Raw genomic sequence first — 19,552 nt, forward strand, 5'->3', positions numbered from 1 at the left:
TGACAGTACAAATATTTCATACTATATTGAACAGTACGACGAATAAACGGTACATTTAAGAAATAAGAAATACGGCAAATTTTAAGAATGACGGTTAATGACCCATGCTATGAACAATAACATGTAGATGATTGGGAGTGCAACCATTGCAGGTCCACACTCTTCAGGACTATGCAGGCAGAAGAAAGTCATGATCACCGTAGCAATGGTGATGACTGTAAGGAACAGTGTTTCTATCCACTTTGCCATTCTTGTTAGGGAAGAAGAAAAAATAGATATGAGGTAGGAATTTGAAAGATGAGTTAGAATTTGATGTGAGATTTTATGGAAGAAAATGGGAGGTATTTATAGAATGGAAAGAAGGATAGAGACGTTGGGGAATGATGTGATTCCGTACAAAAGGAAATTTTGAGTGGAAGTAAGATTTGAAAGAAAGTGTATGATAGTGTTGGGAAAAAGAGAGATGTAGAGAATAAAGTTAGGATTTGATTTTTGAAAAAGAGATTTGAAAAGATTTTTGAAAATAATGGAATATAGTACAAAAATTAGTGGGAAACAAAAGATAATAATAATCTACTTGTTACCAGTACAGTCTGAGTTTCCTGATTCTGCGCCTGCAAAAAGATTTAACTCTGTACCAATTGTGTCAGTACTATTTATCTGTAAATAAATAAATAGCATGTGTGAAGTAATAAACAGTATTTGGCGTTTGCGTAAGAATAAATTCAACTGCAGGCCAAATTACTGTATAAGAAAAATTCTAAAAACTAAGTGTTTCATATGTTAGGATATTTGTTGAAATAATCCATAATTATATGAGACTCTTAATTTTCAGATTGGAGTTTTCTTGAAAAATAATGCGGGCAAATTTTGGGGTATAACAGTTACCCTTCGAGTTCTGGGGTGTGGGCTATCAGGCCTCTTTGTTGGAGTCCGTATGTCGAAACCGTACAGGTTAGGACGCAACCCCTGAGTTTCTTGACTCATGTAGCAATACACACGTTCGAATGATCGTGCTAGCATTTTGTCATAGACTGCCCCACATCTTGGGCAGAGAGCAACTTCAGTGTTTTCTTTGTGGCATCTGACCAAAAATCCTACCAAGCTTTCCTCCATCTTTGGGTACAGTTGTAGTAGGGGATTTGGCTCTCTTCCTGGGTGTTCCCACCTTTCGCGTCGAACCCTTTCGAAGTTGGCTTCGACCCTTCGATTCAGCATGATCGAACACCTTGGACACATCCATTGCTTACCACCATTTCTCTCGTGGCAATTCCAGAGATATTCTTTGAGGCTTTCGGTTCTTGGAGGAACTTCGATGCCCCCATTTTGCCTCGTCAGCCATGTCTCTAGTTCGCCAAATTCAGACACTGGTCGTCTGGCGCTGACCATGTTAACCGCTGCTGGAGGAACTTCAGAGATCTGGATTTTCTGGAGTTTCAGCCTGAGGTCTTCAGTGGCCTCACTGTTTTCTTCCTTCGATGCTTCAGTTATTCCTGTCTTGGAAGATTCTTCGACAACAGTGTTGAAGACTATTTCACCTTTTAGGCTTTCAGTAGCCTGCTTTCCATTGAACATTGCTTTAGTCTCCACAACTTCAACTTCAGAGGCCTCCACCATGTTGATATCTTCTACCTCGCAGAGGCTAGCGTCAGCAATGTTTAGGGGATTGGTATCGACCCTCATATGACTCTTGGTCTTGTCAGGAAACTTCAACCTTCCATCATTGAGAGCATTTTGAATTAGATCCCTGAAAAGAAAACATTGAGAAGTTTTATGGCCTAAAAACCCATGATATTTACAAAAACCTCTTTTCTTCCGTTGTTCCAACGGAGGAATTTTTGAATTTGGAGGTAGTATCATTTGGCCATCTTTTACCAATAAATCAAATATTTCATCACACTTGGTAATGTCGAATGTATAAGTTTTCTTAGGGAACCTATCATTCTTATCGTTTTCTACTGGGTTTTTTCCATTGGCAGGATTTAGCAATTTGCAGGCGTAAGGTGGCGCTTCTTTCAATTCAGCTAAGTCTATTTCGACTTCTTCAGGGCTACACGAGTCATTGAAAGACTCATCATCAGCGTCCTCGGCTTCGACGTACGCTACTCTCTCTTTCTTATAACTTTTATTCGCCCTAACTTTTTCTGCCTTCAGTCGTTCGACTTGTCGAACCCTGTCTGCTAATTGGGCCATGTCCCTAAGGTATTGGGTATCTAGTTTCTTTCTTATTGAATAATCTAGACCACCTGCAGCCATTTCAACAAGTTCATGCTCTGGGACTGTTGTAAAACACCTTGATTTCAACAAACGGAACCTATTTAAATAATCATCAATTGTTTCTGTGAATTTTCTTTTAACACTGGCCAATTCTTTCAAACTTATCTTAGTTTGACCCATGTAGAATTGCTCATGGAAACGCCTTTCCAAGTATGCCCATGCATCTATCAAATTTGGTGGCAAAGTAGTAAACCAAATGAAGGCATTTTTTGTCAGCGAACTAGGGAAATATTTGATCCTTAAATCCTCGTTTCCCGCTAAGTCTCCTGCTTCTGTCAAATATCTAGCAATATGTTCCACCGTTGACTCATTAGTTTCGCCTGAAAATTTTGTAAATTTGGGTACCTTAGTGCCCCTAGGCAATTCTGTCTGCATGATATAATCTGATATAGGGGATGTATAGTTTGGACGTCTAAGTCCAGTACTAAGGCCATTATTGGCCATAACCCTTTCTATCATGGCAGTTAAGTTATTTTCTGTAGCCAGATTTTCTCTTCTGACTCTTTGAACAACCTCATCTGGGTGTTCGTTCCTACCCACAATCCTTAACCTGGGTCGCTCCTCCTCCGTTTCTTGTCGAACGGGGACGGTTCTTTGATTTGAAGCTTCTAAGTTAATTATTGGAGTTCCTTCGAACATCTCTGTTCTTCGTGAGGGGCCTACATCCCTAGTGGCTGTCCTAGATGACGGAACTATGTCTTGTACACGTTCTAAAATGGGCCTCTCTTCTTGATTCGAAGGCTGTTTGTCTTTCCTTTTAGGTGGTGTTATTCCCATGAATTCTGCCATTCGATTCATTTGAGATGATATCTTTTGGAAAGTCTCCATGTTTTCTCTATTTGTAGTAGTAACATTTGCCATTAGTGGGCTTAAAACTGAAGTCAATTCTCTGGCCAAAACCCCTACCATATCATGGTTACTTGCATCCATTTCTTGTCGAAATGCTGCTTGGTTATTTGTGGTAAAGTGAGGCACCTGGGTAGAAAAACCAGTGTTATGTGCACTTCGACCCACTGAACTAACATTCGGTGAAAATGTCGCATTGTTAGTTGGGGCATATATAGGTCCTGCCCCTCGTACGCCTGTTCCATATGGGTATGGCATTCCATATGAACTATTTGGTCTCCATTCGAAAGCAGAATTCGTGCCTTGACCATGCAAATTATTTGCAGCATTTGTCGAGGCAAACAATACGTCCTCTGCGCTTGTGGATGAGGGTGCGGTTGTCGACACTGAAACTGGAATAGTCCCTGAAAGCCCTGTATTATTTTCAGGCAAAGCCTGGGAATTATCTGCAGGTCTCGATCCATTTGGACCCGTTGCATCTCGTGTTCCTTGAGTAGAAGTCGAATTTGCCGCTCCTGATCCTGAACCTTGTGGGGGATCTTGATCACCCCCTGCACTGGCCGTAACGACCATTTTCCTGTTGTACCTTCGTTTGGGAATCGGTTGTGCACTGTTCTTTAATTTACCGTTCCTAAGGTTCATACAAGATCTTGATATTGTCTAGACAAAAATAAAGCAATTGATTAAAACAATCTGCTTGACACTATCCCACTGGGCGTGCCAATTTGTTTACGGTGATTTCCGGTAAACAACCGCTAGTCTTCCAAACTATAATAAATATGATTTGGTTACTCACAGGATCGACTAGATTGATCCTAGGACACATAGTCAAGAAGATTGTCATCAACGTTCATTCGAACCATATTCATTATTTGTCTTCTTCAATAAGCGTTGTTCGATTAAAGAACCAATAGTCTTGACAATCACTTTGTTACATATAAATGTGACTTCAACGAAAAGATAAGTAACATAACATAGAAAATTAAAAGGACTATTGAAACGTAAAGAATCTTAAACTGCAGAAATGTAAAAGACTTTGAAAGTAAATAACATGAAAGTAATTCGAAAGTAAATGACATTAAAGTAAAGACGCAGAAATGTAAATGGCAAGAAGTAAACGAAATGCAGTAATTCTGGAAGATATTTAAAAACAAAGGATAATACACATGTATTAAAATGGTGGTGTCATACGTACATTTTCTCAGCGAACTCTTTCTCTTAACGCTTGATACTTGAGTAAATATGTGAGTGATTTGTACAAAATGAACACACAGAATCCTAACATTAAGACTCCTATTTATACTAGTTTCGACCTTAACGGTCCTATACTAATCTGCTGCCACGTTTCTCATAAGAACTTCTAGCGATGCCATCTGTTACTTGGACAGTTACGAAACCGTCTTCGAATTTCAAATCTTCCCGCCTGAGTCTGTCTTCGACGCGTGGCAGTGTATTAAACAAACACTACGAAAAAAACACGCGCTAAGTAGTAATACTTGAATATATTTATAAATTTGTCTAAGTCCCCGAAGACACATACTTTTCACTAGCTTTCAGTATTCATTATCTTCATAGCGAACTTAGAAATCTTTACTCTCGAAGCATGACCATCAGTAGTCATTCTTTTATTTTTAAGGGATGGCCATCAGTAACCATCTTTCCTTCGATTTTCTACTTCTTCGAAGGATAAATACTACAAAACGAAATCTTCAGCTAACAAATTGCCCCCAATAAATGCCTGTTTCGAGAGTCAACAGAAATAGGCGTTTCTTGTCATTATAAGATTTCGTTCTTTATTGATCTTTGAGAGTTCCAAGACTGCTGACTAACGTCATAATCATTGATGACCCTGTTTCCGAAACGTCTTGTCATTTTCAAAGATGTCTTCTCATAACTTACATTCCCACGTTTTAACCTTACTTCTTGATCATTACTCCTACATACTAGGAGTGAAGCTAACTTTATTCGACCGCCGTTGGATTAAATCACCACTGATGTCTTCCACCACTAGATGGAAATCAAATAGAGGAAGAGGGTTTCCTTATTTAAGACCCCTTTGGATATTTATCTCATGGGTAGGACAACCATTAACATGGACATAAATATTCCCAAAGAAGACACATGCAAGAATCTAAGACCGCCACTTAGCATAAAAACCAAACTTACTGAGTATATAATCAAGGAAACTTCAACTAACACATTCATATACCTTTTCAAAATCCACTTCAAAAATAATATATTTCTTCTTGGTTTTCTTAGCCAAGTCAATAATCTCACTCACCACCATCACTCCATTAACCAAAAACCAACATCTAAGTAAAATTGACTGGTTAGGAGAAATAAAATCATCAATCCCCTTCACAAGCCTTGCTACCAAGACCTTGGCCACAAGCTTGTACAAAGAACCAACAAGAGATATAGGCCTAAAGCCACCTAAGTAGGAGGGAGAATCAACTTTGGGTATCAAAGTTACAAAGTAAGAGGTAAAGATACACGAAGAGAGGCTAGATTGTGAAACTACTGGAACATCAACCCTAAATCGAACCTACGAAGATGGTATAACCTCTTGAAAGGGAGAAATTGAACTCATCGAATCCAGGACTTTTGTTCCACCTCATTGGTAGTTTCTAAATTCTTGTTTGCAATATGAACAAAATTCTTATAATCTTTCTTGAGCTTCCTCCAGTCCACCATGTCCATTAAAGTGTTCTCACTCATGGTTTTCTTACTTACATGTCTTAACATATTGTCCAATGTAATAACAAAAGGTGAAATAGTCAAGTAACTCTCATATTCTAACTCCACAAAGAAGGAAAAACGTTTCTTTCCACTAGCACATTATATCTCAAATCATTATTAAGTTCTATATCCACTAAGATTCTTAACAAATTCAAGAGATGATAAAAGCTTCCTTTTTTAGTAGTTGAGTCAATGTTTAAAGGTGTTCCAATGTTGCTTGCGATAGAAAATAATAATCAAGGTCTTCAATATTCTTGCAACATGCCATGTATCATGGGGTTTTGTTTTAGTATGCTAAGGTTGAAATTCTGGCACTTAAAACATGTTAATATTGATGTCCCAACATCATAACACAATGTCAGGATAGATGTAACGACATCTACTGACTGACAATACACAATAAGTTAAGTTTTATAATGTGCAAAAATAAATTGCAGAATGGTAAATCACCAATTCAATTGCTAACCCAGTTTGATGCAACTTCACCTACTCTAGGGGTTATCAAGTCAGGAAGGAAATCCACTATGATAATATTAGTTCAAAGCCTAAACAATCTCAGTTTACAACTTCTCGTCTAATGACTACCTTGTGCAACTTCTATCTAGAACCCTCTAGATATGAGATCCCCATCTTACTTCCTACAACCAATCACCTCAGTGATAAAAACAGTCACAACCTATGACAATAATCAAAACAGAATATTACACTTCCAATACAAAAACAAATCAGATTTTCCTCCAAGCTTTTTACTGGAAACAATACTCAACTATATGCTTAAAAGCTTCAAGAGTGAGAATAATAAGTTAACAAATAATCAAGTAACAGTGTCAATATTTCCTATTCTTAATCATTAAAGAAGAGGAGATATTTTGCTCAAACAATGTCAATACATCTAATGCATAGTCAAATTATATAATGCCCAAAGATTTGACTCATTATAATGCCTGAAATTTAATGAAAATACTCTCAAAATAATAAATAATGTATCGATAAATGTTACTCTACTTAATATTCAATTATAAAATCTATATAAACAATTAGGTATCTTAATTCTCACAATGATTTATATACAAATATAATGATAAATTCGAACTCAAATTTTCATTCTTAAATCATTCAACCATCAACTTTACAAATAATTTTTTTTCATATAATTGTGTTTGATTTGGAATAAATTGCACACTAAAAACAAATAGGAAATTAAAAAGAATCTTTATATCAAAATGATATTTACCATTACATCAGTTATCTATTGTCTGAGCCCAGGTTCGAACTGGGGACCTCTAGTGTGTGAGACTAGCGTGATAACCAACTACACCACCCAGACATGTTATATGTTCATTTAATTTAATTGTAATATACTATTAAGCATACTAAAAAAATATCAAGATATATTTTTCATACAAAAAGTGTCAAACTCATTCAAATTTTATAGTCTTCCATTTATTTTATCAACTAATGATTTGCAATTAAACTTATGGTAACTCCTTAACTCCTTGCTTATTCTTATGAATTTGAGTGATTATTTTCTTGTAATTTATTGATAATATTTTTTAACAATTTTTGAAAATATAATGAATTAGAGAGCTATTTTTTTTCTTTTATATTGTTTTGACTTGTTGTGGATTTGCTTTCACTTTTAGCAGATTACTGTGTTGCTTTAAAATATTTATTTTTGTTGTCATTGTTCTTAGTCCTCACACATCAAACATCTTTGTGTGTTCAAACTTTGAATAATTCTTCTAAAGTGCTTTGAATTAGGGGTGTCAAAACAGACCGTCCAGTCCACTCCGCCTAAAGCCCGTCAAAGTGACAGACTGACGAGCGGCGGAATTAGACGCCAGTTTCTTGTATTTCTTTATTAGATTAATATTTTTTTTTTACATTTCAATTAGATTTTTCACCTATTTCTTAAAATAATTTTTATAAAACATCTTTTAAACAATTTTTACTTTAAAAAATATTGCATATATTCATAAATAAATGTATAAAATAAAACCATAAAAAATTATAATGACTAGAATTAACTAAAACCATCAAGAAATTTCACCTAGAATAGAAATTCTATTCTAGGTGAAATTTCTTAATTGTTTTAGTTAATTCTAGTCATTCCAATATTTGATAGATTTATTTTATACATTTATTCGCGAATATATGCAATATTTTGAGTTTCAAAATATATTTCCATTTCAAAACCATATAAATATAAATGAACTAAGTTTATCTCAAGACTTTTCATGCTATGACAGAGGAATTTACTTTTAAGGGACTACAATGAGGACAAGGAATACATAGAAGACATCAAGAATATATGTGGTTATTACGAAGGTCTCTGCCAGCGCAATCTTGCTACTAATACAGGTGCAATACCTTGTCTTATAATATTTTCGTATGTTGTTGGGACAAACAATTCAGATGTATTGAACTAAAGATCTAAATTTGTAATAACATAATGAGTGATAATCCTATATTCACTTATTCATTATTTATGAATTTTGTGATGATCAAGTATGAAAATAGGGTTTCAGTATATTTTTATAATACATATGTTGCTACTTTGCTACTGATGTTGCTTGATTACCCTATTGAAATTCATGTTTCACCACTGATTTTGATTGCACTTGAAGTTGGGACCAATTACTTCAATCACAATTTTCAACTCTTGCATGTAAAATGTTACCGTTCATTTGGAACTTACTCTTGGCTAAGTAGGTTTTCCTCATTACAGTGTATTTAATCAACCTCTCCTTGTTATGCTGCAGTATATGCTCAAGATAGTTCAAGTATTAACCATAATCCTCCGAGTCCATCAACAAGAGTTAAAATCATAATTAAAGTATTTAATTCAAGTATTAACCTTTTAAAAGTTGTCACTATCTACACATTAATGGATCAAGAACAACGCCTTGAAGTTTCTTCTTTTCTTCCTTATGCATTGCTTGTTGTGCATCCATTGCACCTTCGAAAAGGGGATTCACCCCATTCTTGATCACTTCAAGAACATCTTGATAGTCAAATAACACCTTCATTTGCTTGCACCATTTGTCGTAATTCTTCGCATCAAAAGTTGGTAGGTTTGTAGGAATTCTTTCATTGGAGACATAATTCATGTTGCACACTAGGTGTATGGTGAATATAACCAGATTCTTGATGCCAAATGCTAGAATATTCAATCGCAATATTGGTAAATAATGGAGGGTTTGAGTGCATAGAGAGAGAGAGAGAGAGAGAGAGAGAGAGAGAAAGTGTGTGTGTGTGTGGGAGAGAGAGAGAGAGAAAGAGAGAGAGAGAGAGAGAGAGAGAGAGTGTGTGTGTGTGTGTGTGTGAGAGAGAGAGAGAGAGAGAGAGAGAGAGAGAGAGAGAAAGTGTGTGTGTGTGGGAGAGAGAGAGAGAGAGAGAGAGAGAGAGAGAAAATTGAAGGTGAGGGTATTATTTTTCATTTACTATGATAAGGAATGAAAGTACCTGTAACCGGTTACAGCTGACAAATACTTAAAAATACAATCAGGTGTAATCGGTTACTACGAATGCGTAACCGGTTACGCCAACTCAAAACAAACTTTTTCCTTCATCCAATAGTGTTTTTCTCCAAACTGTAATCGATTACACCCCTGCGATAACCAATTACTACACTTGAAATACTTGGTTTTCACCTATCACACTAGGTGAGTACCCGTGCGTTACACACCGGGTTGTTTTTAGTTTTTCAATTATATTAGATAATGATAATAAAAAATAAATGATAAAAAAATAATATAATTTTAATTTATTCAAATAAGTTTGAAAATCATAAGTAAAAGTATTAGTTCAAAGATGTGAGTACATGATAAAATATTCAGAAAAGCATTATTCTATTGAAATAGGTCTATCTAGCAAGTAAACAGTTAATATGTAATCAACTTGTTCCGAATTTTATAGATTCTGAAAAATCTCTTTAAATACAACATTGGTTGTTGTTAATTTTTCGTTCTCTTTATTATGAATCAAAATTTTTAAGTTTTTTTTGCTATTGACTCTTGAGATTACAACATATAGTCTTCTAATATAATCCAACAAAGTTCAGTGATTATCCTTGAGATTTGTTTATTGTCATTGCATAAGAGACAACGATGGGGAATTATTTTCTAATAAGTTTGAAAGGCTATAGTGACTCAGACGGTGACATTGACATTATAGAAATATAACTGATGTTGCCTACAGTTATGGACTAGCCCAATGATCTTAATTGTCCCAATCCACATATTAGCATGAAGAGGCTCAATAAGCGTTGGCCCACAGCATGAGGCACGACGAGGACGAGCCTTCCATTCGACCGAGCATGGTTCATCAAGGGGTCTCCCACAACCTTGGGTTATCCGAGCATGCTGGACGTCCGTCCCCGCCAACGGCTAGTTCATCTTGCACGGCTATCCAAGACCTATTCCACTGTTTCCTATATTCTGGGTCCAATAAGCATTGGCCAAATCCATGGAGCAAGCAAGGGGCGAATCTCGCATTCGACCGAGCACGACTAATCAGTAGGTCCCTCACAGCATAGGACTATCTGAGCACGCTAGGCTTCCGTCCCCGCCAATAGATAGCTCCTCTTGCTCGGCTAACCAAGACCTATTCCACTGTTTCCTATATTCTGAGCTCTGAAATTACGCCCAGGCCCACAAAACTAGGACGATCTAGTCCACCACCAAAGAGAACAATATAAATAGCCCTCAACATCTAGGGGACAATGTAATCCAAAATTTGCCTAAAACTTCATACTTTCTGTTGTACCTTTGTTCTCTTTCTTACTTTGGCATTAGAGTATCTTGCAGGTACAACCTTTTTTTTTCTCAACTATCACCGAAGATCAAATCATCGTTGCTGGCCATCTGTTCTGACTCATCCTGAACAAATTATACAAATAAAATCCATCCAAATAAATCCTTGCGCTTTTTCCGAATTCCCTACGCCGAATTCAAAGAAATCCATCCAATCATTGAACAGAATGCTCACATCACTGTCTCGTTTCGTGGCCAAATCAGCCCAACACGCTCTCCCTCTATTCAAACTTCTGCAAGAAGAGGCTACATTTGAATGGATAGATGAATGCGACAAAGCCCCCGTCCATCTCAAACAAGCCCTATTGCGGCCACCAGTCCTCTCCCGAGCGGATAACGGGGAGGTACTGTACTTGTATCTAGCTGTGGCGGCTCAGCGCGACCCTCATCCAAAAGACCCAAGAGGGACAAAAGCCTATATAATTCAAGAGCAAGGCACTTCAAGGACCAGAGCTCAGATACCAACAAATAGAGAAGGGGGCACTGGTGCTAATCTACGTGGCCAGAAGGTTAAGGCATTATTTTCTAGCATACACCATCGTGGTACGAACCGAACATCCAATAAAATAGTTGCTCGGGCGTCCAGATATGGTCGGACGAATGCTCCGCTGGTTTCTAGAACTATTTGAGTTTGACATCAGATACGAAGCAAGAAAAGCACTGAAAGCACAAGCATTAGCCGACTTCGTGGCCGAAATGACTTTCGCTGATTCATCGATGAGCGACGCCCAAAAATGGATCCTCTACGTCGACGGAGCATCCAACTCAATAGGTAGTGGCGCTGACATAATCTTAGAAAGTGGATAAGGAACCTTAACAGAAGTATCCCTCACTATATCTTTCCCCACTTCAAACAATCAAGCAGAATATGAATCTCTCCTTGCAAGATTATGACTAGTCGAGGACATTGGGGCTGAGGAGATCGAAATATTTACAGACTCTCAATTGATCGCGTCCCAGGTATCAGGGGAGTATTAGGTCAAGAACGATAACCTCGCGGAGTACATGACCATTGTCCGGGGAAGGATAGTCCATGTCAGGTCAACCAAAATGAGAGACGTCCCTCGAGAACATAATACTCAAGCTGACGTTCTGTCCAAACTCCAAGCACCAGGAAGAAAGGTGGAAACAAATCTGTTATCTAAGAAGTCCTATCCCGACCAAGTATCAAAAAACCGGCCACAACCCTTGATGTAAACGCAATCGGGGACGCCACCTGTTGGATGACCCCTGTCTACAATTATTTAGCAAATGAAGAACTGTTGGGCGATTCCAAAGAGGCCTCCGTGGTTAGAAGAAGAGCTTGCTCTTATGTGTTGGTAGGAGGCCAGCTGTATCGAAGAGGGTTCTACATCCTCCTTCTAAAATGTATCGATGAGACGAAAATTCCTCACGTTCTACGAGAAATACATGAGGGGATAAATGCCCAACATCTAAGAGGAAGATCACTCGCTCGAAAAGCCTTACGGGCAGAGTACTAATGGCCCACTATGCAGCAAGATTCCAAATAGCACATCAAGAAATGCGACAAATTTCAATGATTTGGGGATATGCACCTTACCCCTCCGAACGAGCTCAAATCCCTATCTTCGCCTTGGCCTTTTGCTTGGTGGGGAATGGACCTCATCGGTCCTTTCATCATCGTCTCTAATCAAAATAAATACCTAATAGTGGTCGTCGACTACTTTACCAAGTGGATTGAAGCATAGGCACTAGCCAAAATATCGTCACTGACAAGGGGACCCAATTTACTGACAAGAACTTTCAAGAGTTTGTCACGAGGCTGGGGACAGTACAACACTTCGCTTCCGTGGAGCATCCCCAGACCAACGGTCAAGCAGAAGCGGCAAATAGGATGATCCTAAGAGGTCTCAAGAGGAGGCTCGACGAAACTAAAAAGATGTGGGTCGAAGAGCTACACATCATCCTCTAGGCCTATCGAACCACTTATACTCTACCACAGGAGAAACTCTGTTCCGCTTAACATACGGAACTGAGATCGTGATCCCTATTGAAATATACGAACCGACCAGACGAATAGAGGAGTCTCTCGACGAGGAGATGAACGACGAGGCCATCAGGGAAGAGCTTGATTTGGTCGAAGAAGTCTGGACGGGCGTTGCCCTCCGCGAAGCATCACTCAGGTAGAAAATAGCCTTGAGGTATGACCTTAAAGTCATCAAATGAGAATTCCAAATAGGCATTTTAATACTCAAGAGAAATCACAAAGGTTATCATGAGGGAAAACTGGCGGCGAACTGGGAAGTCCCTTATCACGTCCGAGCAAAGACGGGGAATGAGGCCTACTACATAGAAAATTTGCAGGGAGAAGAACTTGCTCGACCCTAGAATGCTGAAAAGCTAAAACAATATTACAGTTAAGACCGAACATATCACTCCTCCTGGACAAGGAGGCGATCAAGGTCATAGGTGCAGCCTAGGTACAAGCAGAGCACCTTGTGTTGAAAAAAAAGGACAAGAGTCCGCTCAATTGACGAGCTAACACTTGATCCTTCGGGGGACACTCAAAACGAGTTCCCCCGTCATAAACGTACCACGATGGTAGAACACCTTGCTCGCGAAGAGACTGTTCACGTCTTGAAATTTGGGCCCCATATCAACGGAGCCTGAGATTCACCCCATGCTAGGTACTTGACCCCGAAAAATTGATCAAGTTCCCCACACTTGACGACCACAAAATACCGAACAAAAAACCCCTTGTCCTAAAAATACGAGCAAAGCATACATATATAGCATAAATCACGCACGCAAAAAGGAGCAAAAACTTAATAAAATAAAAAGGGCACAAGGCCTAAAGATTGTGCCCGACACTGGACCATTATGGTCAGGACGGTAATATTAGTTACATCATAATAAAAAGGGGGCATACCACACCCCCCCGCCAAAAAGAAATTCAAAATAACTCGGCACACAGGCCAGAAACTTAACAAAAAAATCAACAAAAGTCAAGATCAAGCAGTCTCCACCATGGGCACACTCTGGTCTTCTCTTGCACTAAATCCCTCCTCTCCGCCGCCGTCGTCGCCAAAATCGGGAGCCACAATCCGCCCTTCCTCCACCCGATGAAGAGGCCCAATGCCCTCGGTCACTAACTCAACCCCCGAATTCATAATCTTTAGTTGGCCTATGGTTGAGTCATACGTATCCTGACCGGTGGCCAAACAGTCATCACCAAGCGCTCGGATATAGCCGATCAAATCCGCCTGATTCAAGAGAGCTTTCTCCTCGTCCGTCTCATCCTCAGCAGGAGCAAGAGAGCGACGGAGAGCAGCCTCCTTAACAACAGCAGTCTCCATGGCCCAATACAAAGTGCGGATCAGCAAAGCATGCTGGTAGCCCAGGTCATGCAACGCAACATCCTTCTCGGCTAAGGATTAAGCATTGGCCGCTAAATGATCATTTTTCTTCATCAGCTCTTCATCCTTAGTTGACAGCGCCTTCTTATGATCTTCCTCCAAAGCGACCAGCTTGCCCTTGTAGTCCTCAACGATCTTCTTCAGCGTATCAGCGAAGTGAGGGGCAACATCAAAGTACATAACAACCATTTCGAGGATGCACATCACTGCAACGACATCTTGAGCCAAGATCCTCCTCTTAAGTTTCGTTTCCATCCCTTCCATGTGAAGAGATTTAGCTCGATGGAAGGAAGGGACGATCCACCTTCAAAGAAATTTGGCTGATGAAAGCAAGAGGGCAACTGGTATTGGTCGGGAGAGTCATCCTGAGTTAAATATATGTTGTCTACAAACATTGTCCGGGGACCCTTCCTCTGGACCAAAGCATCTGGGTCAGCTAAAGAGGCAGAAGGAGGAAGTTGGACATGAACAAGCACAGAGGGAGGCTGTTGATCTACCGTTGGAAGAGGAGACCGAGCACGCATAGGGGAAGAGGAGTAAGTCCCGGAGCCAGTCCCTAGAGCAGGTTGAACCTGAGACAGACGACTAGGGTTACCCCTCTTTGAGGCCTTCGACATTACAGCAGCATGTTTCCAAGCACGATCTTGCCTGCTCGCCATTGATCCTACAAAATAAATAAAGAAAGAGCTGATCAGCGAAATGTTAAAACGATCACACACTTACAAAAATTATAAAGCGCAAGTTGTTACCAAAGAGAATCATGGCCTCATCGGCAGATTCACACTCAACTAGCTCTTTACAAAATATATACCGGGGCTCCAAATCTGGCTCCCCCTCAGCATCAAACAAAAGTTTCCCAGTCTGGTCCACCTTCTGGACAAGAGAAAAGCTTTGCACGAAGTCAGACAATTTTTTGTAACTAGCCCAGTTATCGATATCCAGATCCCTGACCCTGGTAATGAACTAGTCGATACCATGTTTAAAGTGGTCCCGCAACCACTGAAACCTGAATCTACGCTTTAACGCCATCCTCGGATCCCCAATATCTTTCAAAACCGGACTACCCTTGTCATACCCCAAAATTTGCCCATCATATTTATTCATATTTCAATCCATCTGACTTTCAAAATGCTCAAAGACATACATGCAGTCTCTCTCCTAAACAACAGCCTCTAAATTAGGGTTTCTGATTTAATCAAGGAATTTGAACTTCTGATACCTCAAGCGGATTCCATGATCTCTCATATGATTCAAAGTACCCTCATGCCAGGTTGCAAGCTCCAGTTCACAAGATTGCTCAGTAAAAAATTCAAATGGTCAACAGTCGACTAATTTGACCTAAAAGTCAACTGTGGTCAAAATACAGTCAAAACTTCTGATTTTTGGTGAACATCAACATTTTAATGTTATATTCATCATTTGATCAAAGGTTGATCATGATTCATCAAGGAGAGTTCAGAGATCATCAAAAGGACAAGTTTCTAAATTAGGGTTTTCATAGGAGAAAGTCAAACCAACTTTGACTAGTCATAATTTCCACATGGAACATCAAAAAATTTCCATCTAGAGCTCAATTTGAAGGAAATTGAATTCTCTACAACTTTGTCTCTCACACGCCAAGTCTAAAGATGTTTCATTTGAGAGATATGGATCAAAACATTATAGGTCCTTTTCAAAAGTCAACCAAAAGTCATCTTTTTCAAAAGAGCACAAAAGGAGCATGGAAAATTATTTTTACATGAGATCAAAAACACTGGTTAGAGGACTCTTCAAGGTTTCCAAAAAGTCTTAGATCTCCTCCATACCTCAAAAATTGAGGGAGATATGCCTTGTCAAAGTCGGGCAATTTCAAGGGAAAAATGTGAAGTAAAACATGGTTCAAAATGAATTTTCTTGCAAATGGGCCCAATCATTTTTGATTTGATATTGCTCCTCAAGTCACCAAGTATAATCAATCTCAAAGCCACAAATTTGTGATGAATATTTGAATTTATTTGATTTTTTATTCATTAAAAAATATGATAAAAATCAAATAATCAAAAGATTATGAAATGGGGTTGATTTGGATTTGATTTCCAATCAAATTCAATCAATTAAAAATCATATTTTTTTATCCAAATTTGTGAAAAATAATAGTGATAAGAGAAGATTGAAATTGGACTTATTTTAGAAATATTAAAAATCAAATTTCCATAGAACTTTCAATCTTTGATTAAAAAAGATTTAATCAAATTTTTTTGTTACCCTAAATCCATATCTTATATATATGCACTATTCAGAATTGGAATAGGGGATTGGGACAAGGTTTGCAGCCTCGAGAAAGAGCAGAACATCTAAATTTTTTTTTTGAAACAGGGCAGGATTAATTTCGGAGGTGCAGCCATCTTTAATGGTCTCTAAAGATCCAACAAGTCAGCTCGTGGTTCTCTGAAGCATTTGCGATTATCATTGTCCATCGTAACGTCCAAAATCGTGTCTTAAGAGCTCACGGTTTGGTTTATCTTTCTCTGCATCCATCCCTTTGATTCCTGCATAATTAACATGATTTGATAGCATACATATATTTATAATGAGATTTGGAAGCTCCTGGCATAAATCGATTACAGTTTAAGCGTAGGTATCCCAATCCGCCATTGTTAGGGTTATATAGCTCTCGAATGGGGGTTTTGAATAGGAGCAAAATCAAGCCAAATCGTGGGGCTCATCGGATTCGTAGCACAATTTGTAGTTGATCTGAGTCTTTGTTTATGATTCATCGTGTTTGTATCGCGAATTAGAAATTGGCAGGTTTGGCTATGGAGGAAAATCGCAGCAAGATGGTAGCAAGGTCGTAGCCATATACAGAGTCTGAATGGAGAAGATGAGGCTCTTGGGGCGCGCGTTTGGTTTTTGAATTTCTGAACAATTTTTATATATATTAATATTCGTGTGTTATATTGGCAGCGAACGAAAATGGCATAGTGGAGGAGAGACGTATCCAAAGGTCTTCAGGCGAGAGAACGCAGGATCGATCCCTGCCTCCGCCATAATGTTTTGTTAACATTATTTTCTTCTTGATCCATTGCAGATCCAGCGCGGCTTGCCTATTCACGCGTACCATATGCACTCACGCTACCAGCCTTTAGATCAAGGCTAAAAAAGATCCGACGTGCCAGAGCCTACAAGCATATCATGATCCATCATGGCTCCCCCACACTGAATCCAGCCCGGTTTATTCTTTATTTTTTCTTATTATTTTGTTTAATTTTAATTGTCTTTCTTTTTGTCTTTTAAACCTTTTTCTTTTCTTTCCAAAACTTACTCTTTTAAGAAAACTTTTTTTTATTACTAAAAATGTTTTTAATTCAATTAGGTTAATAATTTGATTAAATAAGTTAATTAGGATTATATTTTTATTTAGAATAATTAGGATATTTGATTTAATTAACTTAGTAATTAATTTAGGTAGGTAGGTGTTGTCCATTAATCGAGTTTTCTCATAAAACCTTCATTCCCTAAAAATCAGGGTTTACCCTGAATGTCTTCAAAACCTTTGCCTTTTTTAGAGCTTTTATTTCTTATCAATGCATTTTATTTGCCACAAAAATTTTCTACCTTTCTCTTCTTATTTTTTCAGGCTTAATCAAAGGTTCTTCAGCCACGCGCCACACTCAAAAAGCTAAGTGTCTAACCCTCTTTTGGTTTAAAATATCATTTTAGCTTTTATTTTTCCCTTTTTGATTAAAATAGGATTTGTTGAACTTGTAACGCACTCACCCTTATTTATCTTCCTCTTAATTTGTAGGGTTGATCAAGGGTTCGAGGAAGATAAAGGCTCAAGATAATTATTCATCCCTCTTATTTTTTTTCTGTCTTTTAATTTTCCCCATCCCCGCAGGTGTTTATTGTAATAGCGCAGGACATTTATCTTTCCGCCTTTAATTTCCGTATGATTTTAACTGCGTGGTTAGTAAATTAGGGAGTGCAAGATCATCAATCAAACGTTAGATCACTAACAATACAAGATTAAATATTCGAACTGAACCACGTGATTGTTGCACCCACACACCTTTAGGGTGATCCCTCTTGTTGCCTTATATTGTTGCCTTGTTGCCTCTAAATATACTAAATAGTCAAAGTCCCTCGATTCCGAGGATACCTAAAGCAATGCTTCCTCAAAGTTATTGAAACTCCCTCGAATTTGCCTTGGAAAAATAAAGATGATTGTCCTATTGCTAAGGTATCCTCGCATGATGCCTAAATAGATAAAATGACTATTATATCCTTCCCTTAGACTACCTGCCCTCTTTATGGCAAGGGACAGTCTTATGGCGAATGATTACTCGATGACCCTTTCAACATCCAATTGAAAGACTTCCTGCCCTCTTATGGTATGGATAAACCCTTTCGCCCGAAAGACTAAAAGAACAAAACTTTAAAACTTAGGGTAGTTGCTACTAATTGCTTGCTCCAAATTCAAAATCTTTTTCTCACTCTTTTCAAAATCAAATTCAAAAAGACTACGCTTATTTACAAGCTAAAGTTCTTCTTCAAAGTTTTTACTTTTCACACATCCTTTTTCAAACAATTCAAAAGTGGGCTAAGCAATTAAGAGCCCATGGATAACCATGGATGCAAAGGGTGCCTTACACCTTCCCTTTGCATAACTTACCCCCCGAACTCAGTTTCTTTTAAAAATGTTTTTCCTGTTCTTTTAGCCTTTCCAATTGGATAAAATAAAAGTCGGTGGCGACTCTTGCTATCCGCAACATTTCAAATAAAGTCAGTTCACCGTATTACAACCCTGCTTATCCAATAGAGGGACTCGATGGAAGACCGAATCCTTGACCGTCCTCGTCTAGGGCCAGAGCAGATAATACCTTGTTTTGAAATGCTTGATCAAATCAGAGAATGCCTTGAAAAGCTTCTTTTCCTACTTTAGAGAAACCCAGCTGAACTGCCCACGATCTGTCTTTTGTTGGACGTGAAAGCAATAGAGGAGCAGCGAGAGTGCCGCTCCAATTTGCAGATACTGGCATGTCAGCTCAAAAGCCCTGATAAAGGAAATCGAGTTCGGATGAAGTTGGTCGGGTGCGAGCTCCAGATGGTTGAAAACGGAAATTCGGAAGTTTTTGAACAACACACGAAACCTCATATCCCTGAAGATGATCTCGTACATCGGGATCAGGTCAGGTGCATAAGTACTACAAACTCGCTCGTCCTCGTCAGGAACGGAGATGACCCAATTATTCTCGGCTTGTGTGGCACCCACTAGTCCACCGACCACGGTATGGACATCCGTACAATCTGTAACAAAGAGGAACTCCGAGACGAGCACCTCGTTGGTCACCCAATCTTCTACAGAAACCTCCCACTCGACGGGAGGGGTAATAGAAGAAGACGCTGAGGTAGAGGTAAGCGTCATATCATCCACCGGCTCGACCATTATCACCTGAAAAGCAAAGGAAACAAGTGAATTCGACGATAAATCAAATCCACCCTTCCACCGTTAATCAAGTG

At 38.7% G+C, this 19,552-nt stretch overlaps 1 non-coding gene across 1 annotated transcript; it reads right to left on the reverse strand.

Moving 5' to 3' along the window:
• Window positions 1-7,115: 7,115 nt before the first annotated feature.
• Window positions 7,116-7,189, reverse strand: TRNAV-CAC (transfer RNA valine (anticodon CAC)). Its single transcript has one exon. It is a non-coding gene; the product is annotated as a tRNA-Val (tRNA).
• Between the last annotated feature and the right edge of the window lie 12,363 nt (window positions 7,190-19,552).

Source organism: Vicia villosa, linkage group LG3 (assembly GCF_029867415.1).
Source record: "Vicia villosa cultivar HV-30 ecotype Madison, WI linkage group LG3, Vvil1.0, whole genome shotgun sequence".
NCBI classification, from domain to species: domain Eukaryota; kingdom Viridiplantae; phylum Streptophyta; class Magnoliopsida; order Fabales; family Fabaceae; genus Vicia; species Vicia villosa.